This window comes from Ptychodera flava, chromosome 6, assembly GCF_041260155.1.
Source record: "Ptychodera flava strain L36383 chromosome 6, AS_Pfla_20210202, whole genome shotgun sequence".
Taxonomy (NCBI): Eukaryota; Metazoa; Hemichordata; class Enteropneusta; family Ptychoderidae; genus Ptychodera; species Ptychodera flava.
Genome location: NC_091933.1, coordinates 42,563,663 through 42,581,831, shown reverse-complemented (window position 1 = coordinate 42,581,831; position 18,169 = coordinate 42,563,663). Strand labels below are relative to the sequence as shown.

The 18,169-nt window shown below is 39.1% G+C and overlaps 2 protein-coding genes across 3 annotated transcripts in view; both read right to left on the bottom strand.

Moving 5' to 3' along the window:
* The window catches only part of LOC139135890 (actin nucleation-promoting factor WASL-like), a 570,409-nt gene that overhangs the window by 491,546 nt on the left and 60,694 nt on the right, over positions 1 to 18,169 (bottom strand). The gene's annotated exons all lie outside the window — the stretch shown is intronic.
* LOC139135857 (protocadherin Fat 4-like) overlaps positions 1 to 18,169 on the bottom strand; it is a 107,351-nt gene that overhangs the window by 53,960 nt on the left and 35,222 nt on the right.

The following is an 18,169-nucleotide window of genomic DNA, read 5'->3' as shown; positions in this document are numbered from 1 at the left end:
AGTGTCAGGGTATCGCTAGTGTCTTGGTCCGTGCAGACTAGGTCAACCACAGTTGCACCTGAGTAAGGCAAAGTTTGATTTAGTTTATTGTTCCAGACTGAATATTCTAGACTACTCACGTCAGTTATGCTATATGTTATGTCACAGTGAAGTTTGATTGGACCAAGCTCTCAGTGACAAGCCAAATATCCTTTCTATAAGCTGACAGGATATATATAATATTATGAATAAAACCATAATTTAGATCACTGCTGTCCTTTCTTGATCTGAAGTTACTAAAAAGTAAATACATATTTACCGGTTCCACCATTTTCGGAGATGACTGTACTGTAGACAACGGGATCAAAGACAGGTGGGTATTCGTTGACTGGCAGCACTGTCACGCTAACAGATGTAGTCCCTGTGTTTCCTCCTTGATCCGTGGCTATCAGTGTAAACGTGTAGAGGTCACTTGCACCACTGTCAAGGTCAAAGTCATTCAGTGTGGCTATTTTGCCATTGGCATCTACGCTGAATTTACTGGCTCCTGAACCTGAAATGATCGAATAGAGAACATATACTCTAGTAAGCTAGCCAATGATATACGCTGCATAAGTAAGGTACTTCAGTGAGTCTGGGCTTATAGAATGCTCCTCGGGGACATATTCGGACTCTCAAACTTTTCCAATTCTTTTTTGATCTGCCACTTGTAAGGGCTCATTTTGAAGCTCTGTGAGTAAGAAAACATTTTATAGTCTAAGTTAATCGAAAATTTTATTCTCTCCATAGAGTTAACACAGGCGTGGCGGCCATTTTGAATTTCAAATATCGGTAGATCTTTGGTAATTTGTTTCTCTACCAAACTTTGTAAGGTGACCCCCCGATTTTTATTCCTAATTTTGAAAGTGAAGTGTTGAAAGAGTCCTTGGGGAAATTTGAGCAAAAGTTTAAGTTTACTTTCGAGGTGCATACCACCTAAAAGAATCGCGGCAGATCGTCAAACATCAAATATCAAAAGATAAAGAAATTGTCAAAATAATAAATTGGTCATCGAGGGCTTTAAAGTGGCAGAGTTTTATCAGCGTTATCTCAAACACAACCTTCATAGGAGAATACAGGATTAAAATCACACAAACGGTCAATTCCAACTTGCTTCCTGGCCACAAAATCTCTGCCTTTAAGTTTTATCAGTTGCAAGTCAGACATACCGCTCAAAGAATACGTTAACATATCATTTGTATCACCAGCATCGCGGTCAGTGAGTTGATCGACAGGGCCGTTCGGTATTGCGGCTGGCCACGTGACACTGGTTCCGAATGCAACATCTTCGTTGATTTCTCCAAGATAGAGATTGTTGAGAAAAGTTGGCGGCTCATCGTACACTTCACGCACGTTAATGATGAGATTTTCGGAGATAGTTTCCGATCCATCACTTGCCCTGATCAAAAGATTTAAATTGAAAACTTACCAAAATGCATGTGTGTTATGCAGCTTTTAAGTTCAGACAGGCACACAGCATCGCATTCATATTTGTTTTTTTTCACCATTAATTCTACGAATCAACCATTAGTGTCTTTTATACCATTTGTAAAAAAGCTTGTCAACACATTCTTGTGCGTTACCAACATAGTACCTAAAATTCACCTTCAAGTGAAGATGTTTGCATTTCTTTACGACGGCACGGACTAAAAAATAAAACTATACTTTATTGTGCGAAATAAATAATACCTTTCAAATAGATAAAACTGCAATGTCAAAAGTGTAAATTTGTCCAAAGTTGCAGCTGTTGTCTAAATATGTCCTTATATGGGCATTGCTTGGACACGGCAAACAACACAGAACTATTATCCTCTCTCCTATGACAAATACTTTTCAAAAGAAGGCGCCATTTTGCCCAATATCATAATTGATACGAAATTCTTCGGATGCGATGAAAGCAGGGGTTGTCATGAAAAATCGTGGTATATACCTTATCAGTAGCGTGTATGACGTCACTGCGCCTGGGTTATCTGCTTGTAGAGTACCAATGGTAGTGACAAGACCTGTTGTTCCCCCTATGCCAAATTTCATAGTACCAGCAGGAATCTGTGACAGGATGGCGTAGTTGATGATGTCATTATCCTCGTCATTGACGACAACTGTGAACACTGACGATCCACTGGGGGCGTCCTCGTCGACATAGACCGTGTTTGGAGCGTTCGGTAATGTAGCGAAACTCGGGTCGTCGTTTCTGTCATTCACTCTGACTGTAATGCTCACGGAATTTTTCGTGCCAGGGTCGGCACCATCCCAAACTTCTATCACCACTCTGTGCTGAGATGCCTGTTCGTAGTTTAGGTTTGTCGGATTTGTACTGGTATATAACTGAATTGAAAGTGTTGAAAGGAGATTAAGTTTCGCAAAGACGATAATGGTTAAGAATTGTTATATTACAATGTAAAAATAGGTATTGTCAATATAGGAATTTAAAATAAAGTTACAGTATATCTAATTGTTACATTGTAATATAAGACGTGCTCTATAATTTCTCTATTTTGATATCATCTATATCATTATATGAGTTTGTAATATGCATGGAGTTGACAATATGATTTAATAATTACAATAATAACAAGGCAGTATTGCTGAAGGCAATGAGTACTTGGGCCATGATAGAGTAATTTTGAGGACAATATATACTGCTATTCAAATATGGTCTTGAATTTCCTCCTGTCAATTAGGCATTTGATTAACTGGTTATTAAAGGAAGCAATGGCATGACAACGGCAAAATATGTCTAGCAACTTTTTTGGAGTTTGAGGCAGGGGTTCTTTATTTATAGTGGAAATTGCTTAAACTCCTTAAATATTCAAATTACAGCAAATTTCTTTTGTTCTCGATGGTAGATGTCTAATATTTAGTGGGCATATTTAGATTTCTACCCTATAGTTATCCCTATATACCAAAAATCGGACATCCAGCTCTGTGGCTTGCTTAGAATTAGATATGTGCATAATTAATGAGGTACAATATGTGGTGTCATAAGGTGTCCCATCATACCAAATATGAAGGGTGTAGCACTTGTGGTTACTGAGTTGTGGACAAATATATATATTTGAGGTCAAAGGTCATTGAGGTCACGTCACATTTGTCAAAATAATTGTATTGCTAAGTTATTCCTATATACCAAAAATCAGACCTCTAGCTCAATTGGCTCGCTCAAAATTAGATATGCGCATAATTAATGAGGTACAATATGTGGTGTCATAAGGTGTCTTATCATACCAAATATGAAGGATGTAGCACTTGTGGTTATTGAGTTGTGGACAAATATATATATTTGAGGTCAAAGGTCATTGAGGTCACGTCAGATTTTGTCATAATAATTGTATTGCTAAGTTATTCCTATATACCAAAAATCAGACCTCTAGCTCTATTGGCTCGCTCAAAATAAGATATGCGCATAATTAATGGTACAATATGTGGCGTCATAAGGTGTCCCATCATACCAAATATGAAAGGTTTAGCACTTGTGGTTACTGAGTTATGGACAATAATGTATATTTGAGGTCAAAGGTCACCAAGGTCACATGATATTTTGTCAAAATGTCTGAGATATCTGCGTGAACCGATGGACTCACTGATGGACTCACGGACGGATATGACCCAATCTATAAGCCCCCTGGACGTCCGTGGGGACAAAAAACTGTGTCACTGCATCCTTTAGGCAATATGAATACGATGAGAAACTAAATTTTTATTTTTCTTGGCCTTATACATGGGAGTCTATGGAGGTGTAAACTAAAAAGTCCTCTAACACGGCCAAATTCGATCGCATTGTGAAACAAATCGACGTGCATCTGTATGGGGTTGGGTACTATTCTTGTGCAAAGTTTGAAAGACATTGACCAGGGCATGTCTGAGATATCTGCGTGAACGGACGGACGGACGGCCGACGGACTGACATGACCAAACCTATAACTCCCCCAGGACTTCGTCCGTGGGCACTAAAAACAACGCAACAGTTATTACAGCTACACTGGCGGTAGGTTCATATCCAGAGCCCCGTACGGTCTGCCGCCGTCGCTTGAAAACAATCTCATAAACCTGGCCATATGGGCAACTGTGTATGTGCACATGAGGGAAAATGCCGAGAGAGTTTGACCGGTTAAGAAGGGCTTGACTACGCAGTTTCTGCGTAGTGAAGCGTCATTACGTATTCATGGTGACTCTGGCCAGCTGTCAATATCTTTGGGGGCTTTTGTCTTTTGGCCTGCTTTGCATATGCGTCGTTGGACACGACCTGCCAATCACCCAGGTAGTCAATTAAACTGTGTATGGCAGCTAGCTGGATGCTTGACTTCCCGGAGAAGGCGAGCTGTCACGTTCAAGCTCAGGATTATTTGTCGATCAAATTTCAGTAAATTTACCTTACCTGGATGAAATTTTGTCTATAGGCTGAAATTTCGCCGAAGTTTGACAAAATTGCATCGATTTTTCAGGTTCATATCCGACATTTTTGAGTTTTGAGTGCAGACAGAAATAAGTTTTGAGGCAACATGGCTGCGACCCCTAGCCCTGCGCACGATGCATGCTATGTGCTACAGCTAACACACAGCATCGTACGCAGGGCTAGCGAGAGAGTTGCCGACATCGACGGTTATTTACGAGAAGTGAATAAAAGACTGTCATTTTTGGAAGCGATCGAGTAGCTGAGGTAGGGTGGGATACGACTTGGGACCAAGAACGCTGAATTTCGGCAGTAATTTGGCTTTTTACGTCAAGTCCCAAAAGGATTTGAAGTCACCGACCCTACGTACGGGTCTTTTGCAGGGCTGTGGTACATGGTGAGCGGGGCGATTAGCTGTAGCGGAACACACAGCATCCTACGCAGGGCTAGTTGACCCCAACGTGAAAATGTGTTCGCGATCAAATTTTCCTATATTTTTTTCAGAATTTTCGACAAAATCATTGCTTCTTAAATCTTTTGTAAAATAAAAACTACTAAAATAAAAATGCGATATGCCATGTCTCCAGATTTCTAAAATATCGTTCGTTGACCGTTCGACGGAATACTCATTTCGCAAACTTGTGACGTAGTTGAAATTCAATACTGACCGCCAAATAATCTTAATGAGACGAGACCATTCTAGACATTCTCCAAATTATCCAACCATTCGCGTTAGAGTTCAGCTCGCTTAGAGTATCATAACATTCTTCGGCCTTCGTTTAGATCGACCCTAATCTCTCCATTTAGGAAATAAATACACAAGCCACCTTGACAAAACTTCCTGCACCATCCAGGACCAAACGCACTACAAATCTGTCTTGACGTCATCATCTCCTTACATGGTAATCGGCATACCGTATTTTTTAGCAAAGGAGACACAGAATACGTCGGAGTATTCAGATTCAAAACGTATTACATTGTGTGATGTTGTCAAAAAAAGGTAATGTTACTGCAGTGGTATAAATTACAAAACACAAAAGTTCAAATCAGTTATTTTGGACTGGCTTTACCCAACATTTCATATTGTTTCTTATGCCAGATTTGACCAGGTGCTTACTGGCGACCCCTTTACATGCAAATTTTGTGTCAAATGGTGTGTTCTCCTGGAAAACAAACGTACGATTTCTATATGAAGGAGGCGAAATTTGCCCTCAAAACTCGAAACCACCCCTTTATTGGGTGTACCTAGCTATTTTGAACGAGCTTCTCGAATCTGCAGCTCTATTTCGAAATGATGGTCTGGTTTTCTCAGCTCAAGGATAAGTGTTCTCCATCGCTGTGGGCATTACTATTCTCAACTGGGGTACAGTTTCCAGTCGTAATGTTTTTCATTGTGTCCGGGATATAAAACCTTTCCTTTTCACTCTTTCACTTTGATTAAGACTAGTCCACATCTTGTCAGCGATTAAACATGTTTCAAGTTTAAATGTTAAATTCTGGTCTCGAGCCCCCCTGTTCAACCAAACTGAAATTACCCCTCCACTTTGGCTCGTCCAGTGGGTGTAGCAAGGGTCGTGCCATCGCCTAGGAAACGGAGGGTGCATTAATGTTGCATTTCGATGCACATTTTGATTATATTCAGAAGATTTTGTGGCAAAAACTCAGATAGAGACGCATTAATATTCACATCTCACTTATTCAAGACTGGCTGAGAGCAGCACTTCCATTCAGTTAACATCATTACGCCATTTATTATGCCAAGAAAGATGAAGCCAAGACATTTTGCCCTCCCTGGTCTCAGCCAGAAATGGTTATACCTTACAGAGTTTTTTCCCACGGAATGAAAACAAATGTACTTGGGCTGAGGCCCAAGTACAATAATAAAAAGACACCTTCCATGTAAAAACAACATGTCAAGGCGCTGAACATACTAAGACAAAGTAAAAAAATTACAAATTAAAATTCTAGTGAAACAATCTTTAAAAAGGTAAGTTTTAACACGAGATTTAAAAACATCGTAGTCGTTAAAACAGCGGAACTCAGATGGAAGCTTATTCCACAACCGTGGAGCTGAAATAGCAAATGATCTATAGCCATAAAAAGTGGTTTTACCGATTGGCTGATGCAAACTTAGTGCACCCTCAGCAGTCGACCGAAGGGTGAGACCAGGAACACGGATATTTAAAAGTTCTTTCAAATACAGAGGAGCAATGTCATGTAAAACTTTGTAATTTAAACATAAAAGTTTAAACTCATCACGCTTATGAACAGGAAGCCAGTGTAAACTATACAGTACAGATTGAATATGATCTACTTTCTTTGTCGATGAAACCAAACGTGCAGCAGAATTTTGAACAAGTTGTAATTTCTTTAGTTGATAATTTGGTAAGCCAAAAAGTAAACTGTTACAATAATCGAGCCTGGATGTAATAAATGCATGAACTAATTTTTCGGTTGAATTATTATCGAGAAGTTTTCGTATTTTACCAAATTTCCACAAAGCAAGTGAAGCAGATTAACAAATATTGTTAATATGGGCTGACATAGATGCTGATGTATCTAGAATTACACCAAGGCTACGAACTACAGGAGAGGAGTTAATGCTGATTTCGACAACCTGTACATTTCAATGCTTAACTTTGAGGAAAATCTTATAACCTCTGTCTTATTGTCATTCAGTGCCAACATGTTGTTACTCATCCACTGACGAATCTCCTCGATGCAATTTTCAATTTGTGAAATGCGGGCAGAAGCATGAGAACAAGTATACTAACATAAAGCTGGGAGTCATCTGCATAGCACATTGTCTCTAAACTATGTCTTGTGATTTGTCGAAGGTTGCCGCAACCCTAATTTGTCGTTATGAGATTTCAATATTTGAATTAGAAGTCATCGTTTTTAATTGATTTTTGTACAAAGGAAAAGATTGCTAAATGTTTCTAGTAATTATATTCCGTATTTCCCATTCATTATATCTTACAAAAGTAACAGGTGATTGCGAAAGAAGAATAAGGGTGTGCTTGAGTAGCATATAAAGTGCGTGGCAAACGCATTGAACAATTAATTTTTGATACATGGGAAAGAAAATATTTAGCATCCGTGAAAGAAAAAAACTTTGTAAGACCGTTTTCATTAACGAAATAGGAAACCATAGCTTCTGCAGAATGGCTTATGTGTCCATTAATTTGTCAAAATTGCCGTGAAACGCTGAAACAGCACATGCAGCGGTATCGTAGTCTCTTTTTACGACACCACCTCCCTTTGAGAAAAAGTTCTTGTTGCAGATCCTTCCATGGCATTGACAAAATAATGATGGAGCTACTTATTTGTCGACAATTTGTTTTAGACTGGAGGCAACAACCAACTTTTTGTATTAAAAATATTCAGAACAACATAAACGAACTCTCCAAACCAATAAAACTAGTTTAGTGATTTCGACCGTCTGGCTGCTGGGGCCAAGGGGTCTCTTTATTGTGGCGTCAATTTTTGGTCAACCTTGAAAATGGAAATTGCCATGATGCAAATGAACTATGTGAGAGGTCTGAAATCGGCAGTCTGCGCCCCCAAACTGCGCCAGCGCATTTCAATTTGCGCTATCAATCTGCGCTCCCATTCTGCGCTATCAAACTGCGCTCCCTTTCTGCGCTATCGATCTGCGCCCCTGTTTTGCGCTCTCTATTTCTCCAAACCATATGTGCTGTGAAAACGACCCAACTAGCACAAGAACGTACTACGTCGATTATGATTTTACTATTTCCATCATTTGATTTTTTGATATGACATCGGATCGAGACTTGGTGCTACAGGCGCATTTAGGGAGCTGCATTTAGGACCCTGGTAGCGAGTCCTGTATCATCGATGGCTGCCAGACCTACGTGGAGATAGAGTTCACCTTTCAAAATTCTGCCTTCTCGACATACACCTACGTACTTTTTTGACTTTCCAAACATGTAAACTACATGTATGAGTGTGGTAGAAACGACATAACCACTTAACGTAACCACGTATCCGCGGTTTGAAACAGTCCCGACATTTACGTCCCTCGGACTGGCACTGTCGCTCTACAAACCTTCGCCCCGTCCGGCTCATTCATTGACTCGGATGTGATACATTGTGAATGAAAATTCATTTTAATTTTATGAAATATACATATTGTAGAATCAGTAGACAGTCCCCTGTAAATCAAACAGGTTTGTACATACAGGTTCAGTAAGGTTGTACTTTCACTCGGCCGCTAGTTGACAGGTTCACAATCGATGTGATTGTGAGTGCACTGAACAGCTAGGACGTATACGTGTTGTCATGCTGAACTGTGGCCCACGGTTAGTGGTTTTCAATGTTAAAACTCGTTGAAGTGCAAATATGTGCATAAAACTAGCCGTTAAAGGATGACCGGTCGATGAAAATACGAAAACTTTCCATGCAATATGCATTATTCACACCGATACGGCTTCATCAACTGTCCCCGTACTCAAGGAAGATGACACGCGTATTTTATTCAACATATTCGGTCATCTATTCGGTAATGACGTAGCGCACGATCTCATTCAAATGTTTTACTAGCCAAGCCTTTTTGAATGAGCTTACTCACTGTTCTGACTGAGAATTTAAAATAAGTTCGAACTAAATTTAACTTATTCCAACCGGCTTATGATGAACAACGAAATAGATGTTTTGCGAAATCGCGAAATCACGAAATTACAACATTTCCACAGCCCCCAATTTTTTTTTCAATAAAATCTAACATTTAAATAATGTCCGTGACCACAGCAGTTGGTTTACTGGGTTTAATGAACGGATTAGGTAAGTAATGGAATAGTTTGAAGTGACTTCAATCACGGTCGAACTACAAAGTGATACATGGCGAAATCATGGGCCGCCATGAAAATATCAGTATGAACACGTACTCCCACAGTCACTACAGTACCTGTTTAGTCAGGGGAGTTGTGAAGCTTCACAAATCTCTCTCGAAATCAAAGCCATAACATTTTGGAATTGAGGTTTTTAATCTTCAAACACTGGCTGTCGAAACGCAGCTATCTGTTGGTGGGATAGCGTGCGTAGCTATGCGGTGGCGAGGTTGACGCACTTTGCAATGGATTAGAAATATAGGTAAATTTCATTTTAGAGCCGTAAAAAAATCAACAAAATACCATAATTATGATTTCGAATTCCTCTATTGAACTCTCACAATGGTTATTTGGTTGGCCGCGATCTCTCAAATGTGCAACACTGACGTTACCTCTCCATTGTCGGGTTTTACGTAGAAGATGTCGGCTGGTCCGGGACTTGCTGCCGCCAATCTGGCAACGCATGTCGGATAGGGGGGCCCAGTGAAATATGAACCTCCGGCGATCAAAGTGTTTGCGAATGCATCTTCGTCAACGGGGAAAAGTGTTCCAGGATAGAATAAGCCACACGGTGCAGGCGTCGTCTGAGCTGTGTTTAAGGAAAGAGTAAACATATTTCAAGACTTAAAAATATGCAATGTATAAGGCGATATATTTCGTATGAGTAAAGTTTGATCCCATCTCGAATGTTGATTTTCTTTATCACATGAGTCTGAAAGGCTTGTGCTATTGTCTAACATTATAGGGGAATTCACAAGTTTCACTCAGCTTAATGTTTGTGGTAAGTTTTTGGGCTAAATATACTATAGATAGGCTCGCATGGCACTGATATCGGACACAAATAGAAAAAAAAATACTTGAAAAACAGAGCAAATGATAAAAATAGTCTATAATCATAAACAGCAGATAATAATCTTGTACAAACACCATGATTCAGTCGTAAGAGAAAAATGATATTCTCGATTAAGGTATGCGCCTTGAACGTGAAAGACCTTAACTTCTGCCAAAACTAACTTCTGCCAAAACTTTCCTTAAGGAATGTGTCAATCGTACTCTTTCAAAACCAAGAATAGAAATCGGAGGTTACTGACGTGTGCAAATTCTGGTACTAGAGAAACAAATTACCCAAGATTAACCGATATTTGAAATTCAAAATGGCCGCCATCCCTTTGTTAATTCTATGAAGAAAAATACAATTTTCAATTTTCGACAAAATAACACGGTAAAATTTTTCTTTTACCAATAGTTTTAAAATGAGGCCCCACAAGTTGTAGATTAGAAAAGAAGTGTGAAAGTTTGAGAGTCCGAATATCTGTCCCCGAAGCGCATTCTACCTTAAAATGACCAAGTTAGAGTGACCAATTTCCCGACATTGCCGTGTGACCGAAAATTTGGATTATCGTCCCCACGATCAACGTTCAGCGTCTGTAGAATCGGTTTTTATAAGTGCTACCCTAAGCATGTAAAACTTTTAGACAATTTATTATAAAAATCAACTAGTTATACTGTCTGTCCCATGGTTGTAGTTTCCAACTGCAAGAATTGTGACGGTATCATTTCAATTATCCTTTGAGCTTTAAAATTGCCTGTAATATTTATTAGCGACAGATACGATCCTGCCTCCCGAGGCACAGTAAATCTAAGCGTATAAAGAGTTCCTTTTATCGTTCGAGATTTGGTGGCTTGATGGAAGTTGCCATTACTATATTCGAAGAGCACAAAAAACGATTTACTTCACGACTTATTAGCCGATGACTTTTACAGTGTACTGGCAGTCTTATCCGTGTACATAACTCGATTAGCATTCGAATGAATATCTCAGACTTCATGCTGTCTTTAAAATAATGATTATTATTTTGGCCTTACCATACAGAGATGCGCAAACATGCAGATATTAATATATACAATTTTTTACGGCTTCATTATATATATGATACATATATATATATATAGAGAGAGAGAGAGAGAGAGAGAGAGAGAGAGAGAGAGAGAGAGAGAGAGAGAGAGAGAGAGAGAGAGAGAGAGAGAGAGAGAGAGAGAGAGAGAGAGAGAGAGAGAGAGAGAAATGAATCGAACAATCTTGTTAGGTCATCACGATGTTGAGATGTCACAACTTGGTCACAACATACTGTGAGTTGACCAAATTACAGTTGATACTCACAGTCTGATAGTCATATACAAGTCAAGGCCAAATATGTTTTGTAATTTTCTTTTTCACTCTGTAACCTTACAAGCTCATATGATCTATTATGTTCAAAATCTTGATTTAATTTTCCTGAAATGCTTTATTATTCTTGTGATTTTCTGAGGGTCTTAACTAACTGTCAATCGATTTATGTTCGCTTAAATCGGTTTTGTTGCAGTGTCTCCAGAGGACCAGAGTACTGATTTAAAGTTGAAATGTAGATACGGTGAAAGAATGCTATTCCATGTCTGACTTATCGGTTTTCTGACCGCAGAGATCGTCGCCATGGCGTGTAATCGATTTCAGTTCAATCACAGTGGAATGCTTCTTATGTATGTCAGGATATAACAATACACTACGACGTTTGAAAGAGACTTGTTGATTAAGCACAGTGTGAGCAAAGAATCAAAGGGTGAATGATATCTTTTAAAACTCTTTCAATTGTAACAATCCACGATTTCTTGTCCCTTTATTTCATAACTTTGAGACAAAATCGTTTTTGCCAACCCAGGCGACGGACTGACAGAACGAATGGTCGAAAAATCTAGGCGGACAGTGTGGATGAGCACACCTGCAAACAGACAGGCAGGCAGGCGGGTTGACGAGTGGATAAGCCATTCGACAGACAGACAAACATACAGGCAGGCAGACAGACATCCTTATACAAGACCCGTGTGTGGGCGAGGAGACCGGTAGCGCTAAAATCTTCCAAAATGCTTTATAACACTTAAAGTTACGCGTATATATGTGACTTGTGACTGATTACGGCAATATAGCAGAGTTAATATTGGTCTGTACAGGGGGTCCCGAACACTCATAGGGATATTGGTCTGTACATGAGGGGGTCCCGAACACGTACAGGACACAGTCTGTGCACCTGGCAATCGACATGAGTGAAAAATGTTGGAGATTCTCGAGCTATTGATTAGTTTCTCTTCAGTTTAGAAGTTTTGTAATTTAACTGGCAATGCAGGATGAAATCTCAATTATCTAAAACATTATCTAAAAAAAGGTGTAATAATATACAATTCGTCGAAACTTCTGCCGATACATTCGAGACTCGACGTCCCGGATGTTTAAGCGTATCACAATGCAACTTGACTTGAATTTCAGAAAAATACGCCGCTTTTTTCTCTTAACCTTATCAACCATGGCAATGTAGGTCACGAAGAGGGCATATCAAGGTCAATTTTGGTCGATGATTGTCTATGAACTAATTCAAAGTCATGTATGTGTGTACTGCTTGCTTCTTCTCTTTGGTTTATCGTCGATACAACTTCAGGATAAAATGACACAATATGCAAACATTTGATTACGCGGCAAAGGCAAGTGTTACGCAGATTTTGTGACTCTTACATGAAAAAATTAATTTCCTCTTCTTTGCGTCCTCTAATTTCTTGAATCCCGTCTGAAAAAGCCCAAGACCACACATTCGATTTGTTTCTTGATATACCTGCTGTAACTCGACTCATTACTCACCTTTGTCAAACGAATACGTACGTGCGTATGTACGTACGTATGTACGTACGTACATACGTGCATGCGTGCGTGTGTGTGTGTGTGTGTGTGTATATATGTGTGTATGTGTGTATGTATGTATGTATGTATGTATGTATGTATGTATGTATGTATGTATGTATGTATGTATGTATGTATGTATGTATGTATGTATGTATGTATGTATGTATGTATGTATGTATGTATGTATGTATGTATGTATGTATGTATGTATGTATGTATGTATGTACATCTATTGAAGATACGAACTTGTGGTCAGTAAGAACGGTTAAGTGGGAAAGCAGGTCCAGGCCCTGGGATAGTAACATAAGTACTCAAAGTAATCAAAGCTTCCAAAGGTTTTGTCTTCATTTCAGTATAATATTTCTCCGAAAACTTCGTCACAACTTACCTGCCACCAGGGGTACATACAGTGTCAGACGGATGAACAGTGTACAAAAAATGAACTTTGTCGTCGACATCGTTAACATTCACTTCATACTTGAGTTCCAGAAAGGACAAACTGGTAGGGATGTTTCGTCCACGCGACGCAATTGACTCTGAGTGTGAAATTTTCCACGGCAGCAGAAGACTTGTACCTTTCAGTAATGTGACAATACTGTCATCAATTATTCCTGTATTGTATACGGTATCGTATACATAAAGCTGGCACCGACTTGAGAAGGATCGCATGTTTTACGAGAGGTAGTCCTTTCAAAAGGGGGAGGGGTTATCATCTATTTTAGATTATAAGGTTTTCATCCATCTTTACATACAATCGTAACCTGCTCCTCGAAAATTCTCGTTTTGAAGCATTGTGAAATAACTTATTTATTGTTTTAAAATGACTTGATGTTGACATACTGTGAATAATTTCATACGAAGACGTCCGTTGACTATCAGTGACATCCATGACGAAACAAATGTTTCCATAGCTCAAACCAGCATCCGCAATTCTATGTCACTCATTGTCCATAATGGTCGATAAAAGAGCCAGGAACTATAAGTGTTGTGTTGGGCTTTTGTATCGATTTTGACGTAAATAATCGGTCATGCACGACGAGGTAGTCTCATTCAGCGAGACACAATGAATATGGTCAGTGTAATAAATTGTGAATAGCCAAAGTCGTAAATATTAGCATTAGCGACGATTAATTTGGTCGTAATTCATCGCTGTCCTGTTTAAGTTTCCAATAACAAAATCAGTGTCGACTTCCGACGAAAAGATGCGTAAGTCGTCGGCTTCGCTATAATGATTCTACAGTGTTACTTTTTGTATCCACCTACTTCGTGTAAGTTTACACTTGACTTCAGAAGATGGCCTTTGAGATATTGGACTGTAGATACATGGCTGTAACTTTCGGCTCTTCTTCAGTTTCTCACCTTGATCCCTGATAGTCTCCTTACAGGTTCCATGATGCTTTTCTCGCATAGTGAGTAACTTAGGGCTTTTGTTCGTAATGCGATACCCTGGACGATATAGTCGTTCACGATATGAACACAAAGTACCAAACTTTTTTTCACCGTGATCAATTTATTACTCAATTTGATGCAAACATGTTTTGTTTCAATTGAGTAAAGAGAGTTTTCCAACGATGAATTGTGGCGTAATAGGAAAACCTGAATCTATTATGTTCCCCCACGGAGTATCAAAGAGACTCGTTCCAGACTGTAACTGCAATTTTATTCCATTCTTTTTTTGTTTATGGCTTCTCTTTCGACTGCAAATTTTGTCGAAGTTCTTAGTCTCCAAATTGTCAACACAACCTTTGTGTGTATAATGTTAAATGTTATTGTTGATGAAGACCAAATTCTCAGTGGTTTGGACCAGAATGCACTCGTCAACAGTAATGCATATTGTGTGCAAGGCTAATACTTTGTATTTTAACACTTTTTGGGCGGGAAAATGTTGTACGTGCGATCCAGAACAAAGTTGATGTAACTATGGAAAGTTAAAGCTCTTATCGCTAAGAGTGCAATCGTATCAAAATATTACTTTACGGTTTGAATGATACAGGTTTCAAAGCAGGTAGAGCTAATGCAACATCCAGTTGACTATAGTAGGCGATTGAGTTAAAAAAGAAGATACTCAAAATAAAAGTAATACTAGTATAAAAGAGTTTTAGAAATTCTTCACTTAGGAGTAAAGTTGCCCTTTGTTAACACTTTATACTAGCCGATGTGTCAATATTTGATCGCGTACTTAACAAGAGATATTTGAAGTCATCATATGGCCGAGCGGGGCGGGGGCGTGTCGGAGGTCCATCGTGGGGAGCTTTTGTGAGGGGAATGGGAACAAAGGTAGGCCTAATTCCACAGTGAGAATAAAATACCGTGAAGGAGGGGATAATTTGCAATCGCTGTGAAAAGACACTTTAATGTTACCGCTAAATTTTCATTTTCTTCGAAATACCTTTGGACAGTATATTCGCAAACCTCTATTCGATAAAGGTTGTCAGAATTTGCTTGTCTGCTGCCCCTGAACCTTTCAGACTGTAACCCTCAATTTTTTACTTTCTTTAAGAAGACTTAGCTTTGTAAGGATTTTCCACGTATGTCATCGTCAATAGTAAATCAATACTTAAAGGGCCATTAGCTGTAACTTTTGATGATTTTTCGCTATTTTTGTTTTTTATGTCAATTGCAAATTCTTGAAATACCAACTATTTAGCTTTTCAACGAAGCATCTATGCGGGTCAATTGTACAGTTATAATGTTTACATTTGAAATCTAGTCCGGACCATAATTCCCCTGTCAACAATAAAATGTAGTTTACACATGTACAGACTGAGTTGACAAGCTGGATATTCTTAACATGCTTCGATGACCAGGTTGACATTAAAACACAACTAGTAAAAACAACTCATCTAAAATTAAAGTTACAGCTACTGTGTTGAGAGTCATTGTGAACTTGAAGATCAATCCAAACTACCTCCATGTAATGCGATTATCTAATTATGAGTTTCAACGCTACAAATGTGTTGCTTTGAGTTCATCGTCCAGTCATGAGAAAATGTTGCCCTCTGCTTTTCATTTTCTGCTTTGACACAAAGAATGCTGATGTCAACAACATTGGAGAAAGTTTTATCACAACAAGACAGTGTTTTCGCAGGTAATACTTCTCTAGACTGATACAGAAATTGATGAAAGGAAGACAATAGGGTCTTGTTGCTAGGGTGGGGGAAGAGACGGTTGTCAGTGTGTGGCCGTTAGAGCGTAAAGGCGTAAGGGCATTGTGATTGCACGTGGTCTATTGTCAAATGATCCACAGACCGATAAATAGCCGAGTGTGAACCCTGACCTATGGCATATCTATACCAACAGAAACTGATCACCTGCAGAAAGTACACTGGACTGTATAGTGTTTACCTGTACGGGGTTATTTGGGATGTAGATATGGGCAGCTAAACAACTTATATTCACATGATCGCATAGCTGGGGGATCCCGTTAGGTTTGTGTCAACTACGAAAGTTGAACTAATCTTCCACAAAAATGCGAACATAAGAAGTAGACGATGCATTCCTCGGAAGGTACGTGGAAGACGAACGGAATATGATACAAAAACGGCAGAATTGGAACACTGACGAGGGTCATATCAGGTCAAGGCTGCGCAAACCGAGCTTCAAGTGATGTAATAGTTTTGTATGTCGTATGACGAAGATTTGAAAGTGTCTGTGCAATGCAGATTGGAATATTGAATGACCGTGACTGACTAGACGACCTACAGTGTTTTCAGTTATTTCATTACGTGCTATGGTTTGTGTTTCATTACGTGCTATGGTTTGTGCAGAATTTGGTGTACCAGGGATGATGTTACAAACGACATTTAATGAAAAAAATTAAAAAAACTTGTTTCAGTTTATTAATTTTGATCACGGTGGGGTAGAGTAACCGTGTTTTGATCTTGAAATAGTGATCTCCAAAACCGTTTGAGAGACGGATACACAAAACATTTAAACTAAACTTAGCTGACACATGAAAAAAGAGATTTCCCCCAATCAAGTTAACATGATGGGGATAGCGGACCCTTTGAACTCTGAATATCAGGAAATTGAATTTGTTTCTCTAATAGAAAAATTTGCACCGTCACCCCTAATTTTTATTCTTGATATTGAAAGGAAATGGTTGAAATCTGTGAGGAAGGTGTGTGCAAACGTTTAAGTTACTTTCGAGGCGTATACTATATCCTAAGGGTCGGGCAACCCCTAGTTGAATCCCTGGTAAAAAGTCCATCAATATATGTTCACTACGTGTCACTTTAGGTGTTCAACGATTTGACCAATATCGATGCGACATTTTTCGTCGAGATATTGATAAGTTATTTCTTTGACCAAATAGTCTGGTGATCTTGTAGGCGCAAACCAGTGCGTAAAACGGCAAAACATGTCTTTTGCTGTATTAACTAAAGAGGGCGATATTGAAGTAAACTATCGGCGGCGTATCCCTAGGAGATTGGACAGGCAAACACAGTATGATGATTTGACTCTGGAGACGTGTAACATTTATAGTCTGTTTTCTCACTCACACACTCTATCTCCCATTTACCTTGTCAGTGCAATGCAGTATCACTCTAGGGTCTCTACCTTCCTGTGTATGAATGGTTACGTGTAAGGGAAATATGTATAAACCCCGGTATAAACAGCAACCTGTGGCAAAGATCAAAAACATCGACCTTTAGCCATAGTTCAAGAGCAGGCCTGACAATCAATGCTCGATCCAGACAGTGGCCGAGAAATCACATTTCACCCATGTTCACAGTTATCGTGGATCCATGCCGTTACCAATTTGATATTCAAAATCAAAAGCACCCTGATTATACACGTTTTGTTTTGAGTGAATCATAGTTTAATATATTGCCTATAGAAGATACGAAACTTTTGACGGCCACAGGTAACTGATACCAATGGTTATGTCAAGGGTGGTGACTTTACAAAGCACAATCATTGAGGTAGGAAGCGAAAATATATCAATTGGAGAAGAATCTCTAACATGTGAAATGACGAAAACACTAGAGTTCATGCACTGCTTGGCAAAAAAAGCATTTGAGCACAAATAATATTTTGGAAGATGGACTTTGCCTATGAAGTCGCCGTAGCAATATGTTCAGAGTGTCATTTCTGGCGAGGGATGTCTTTTGCGTGGTTTGTATTGATGGCGCCGGCGTTCGAATCTCAGAAATACGTCTAAGCAGACAGATTTACTTGAAGAAAAACATGAATTCTTCATGC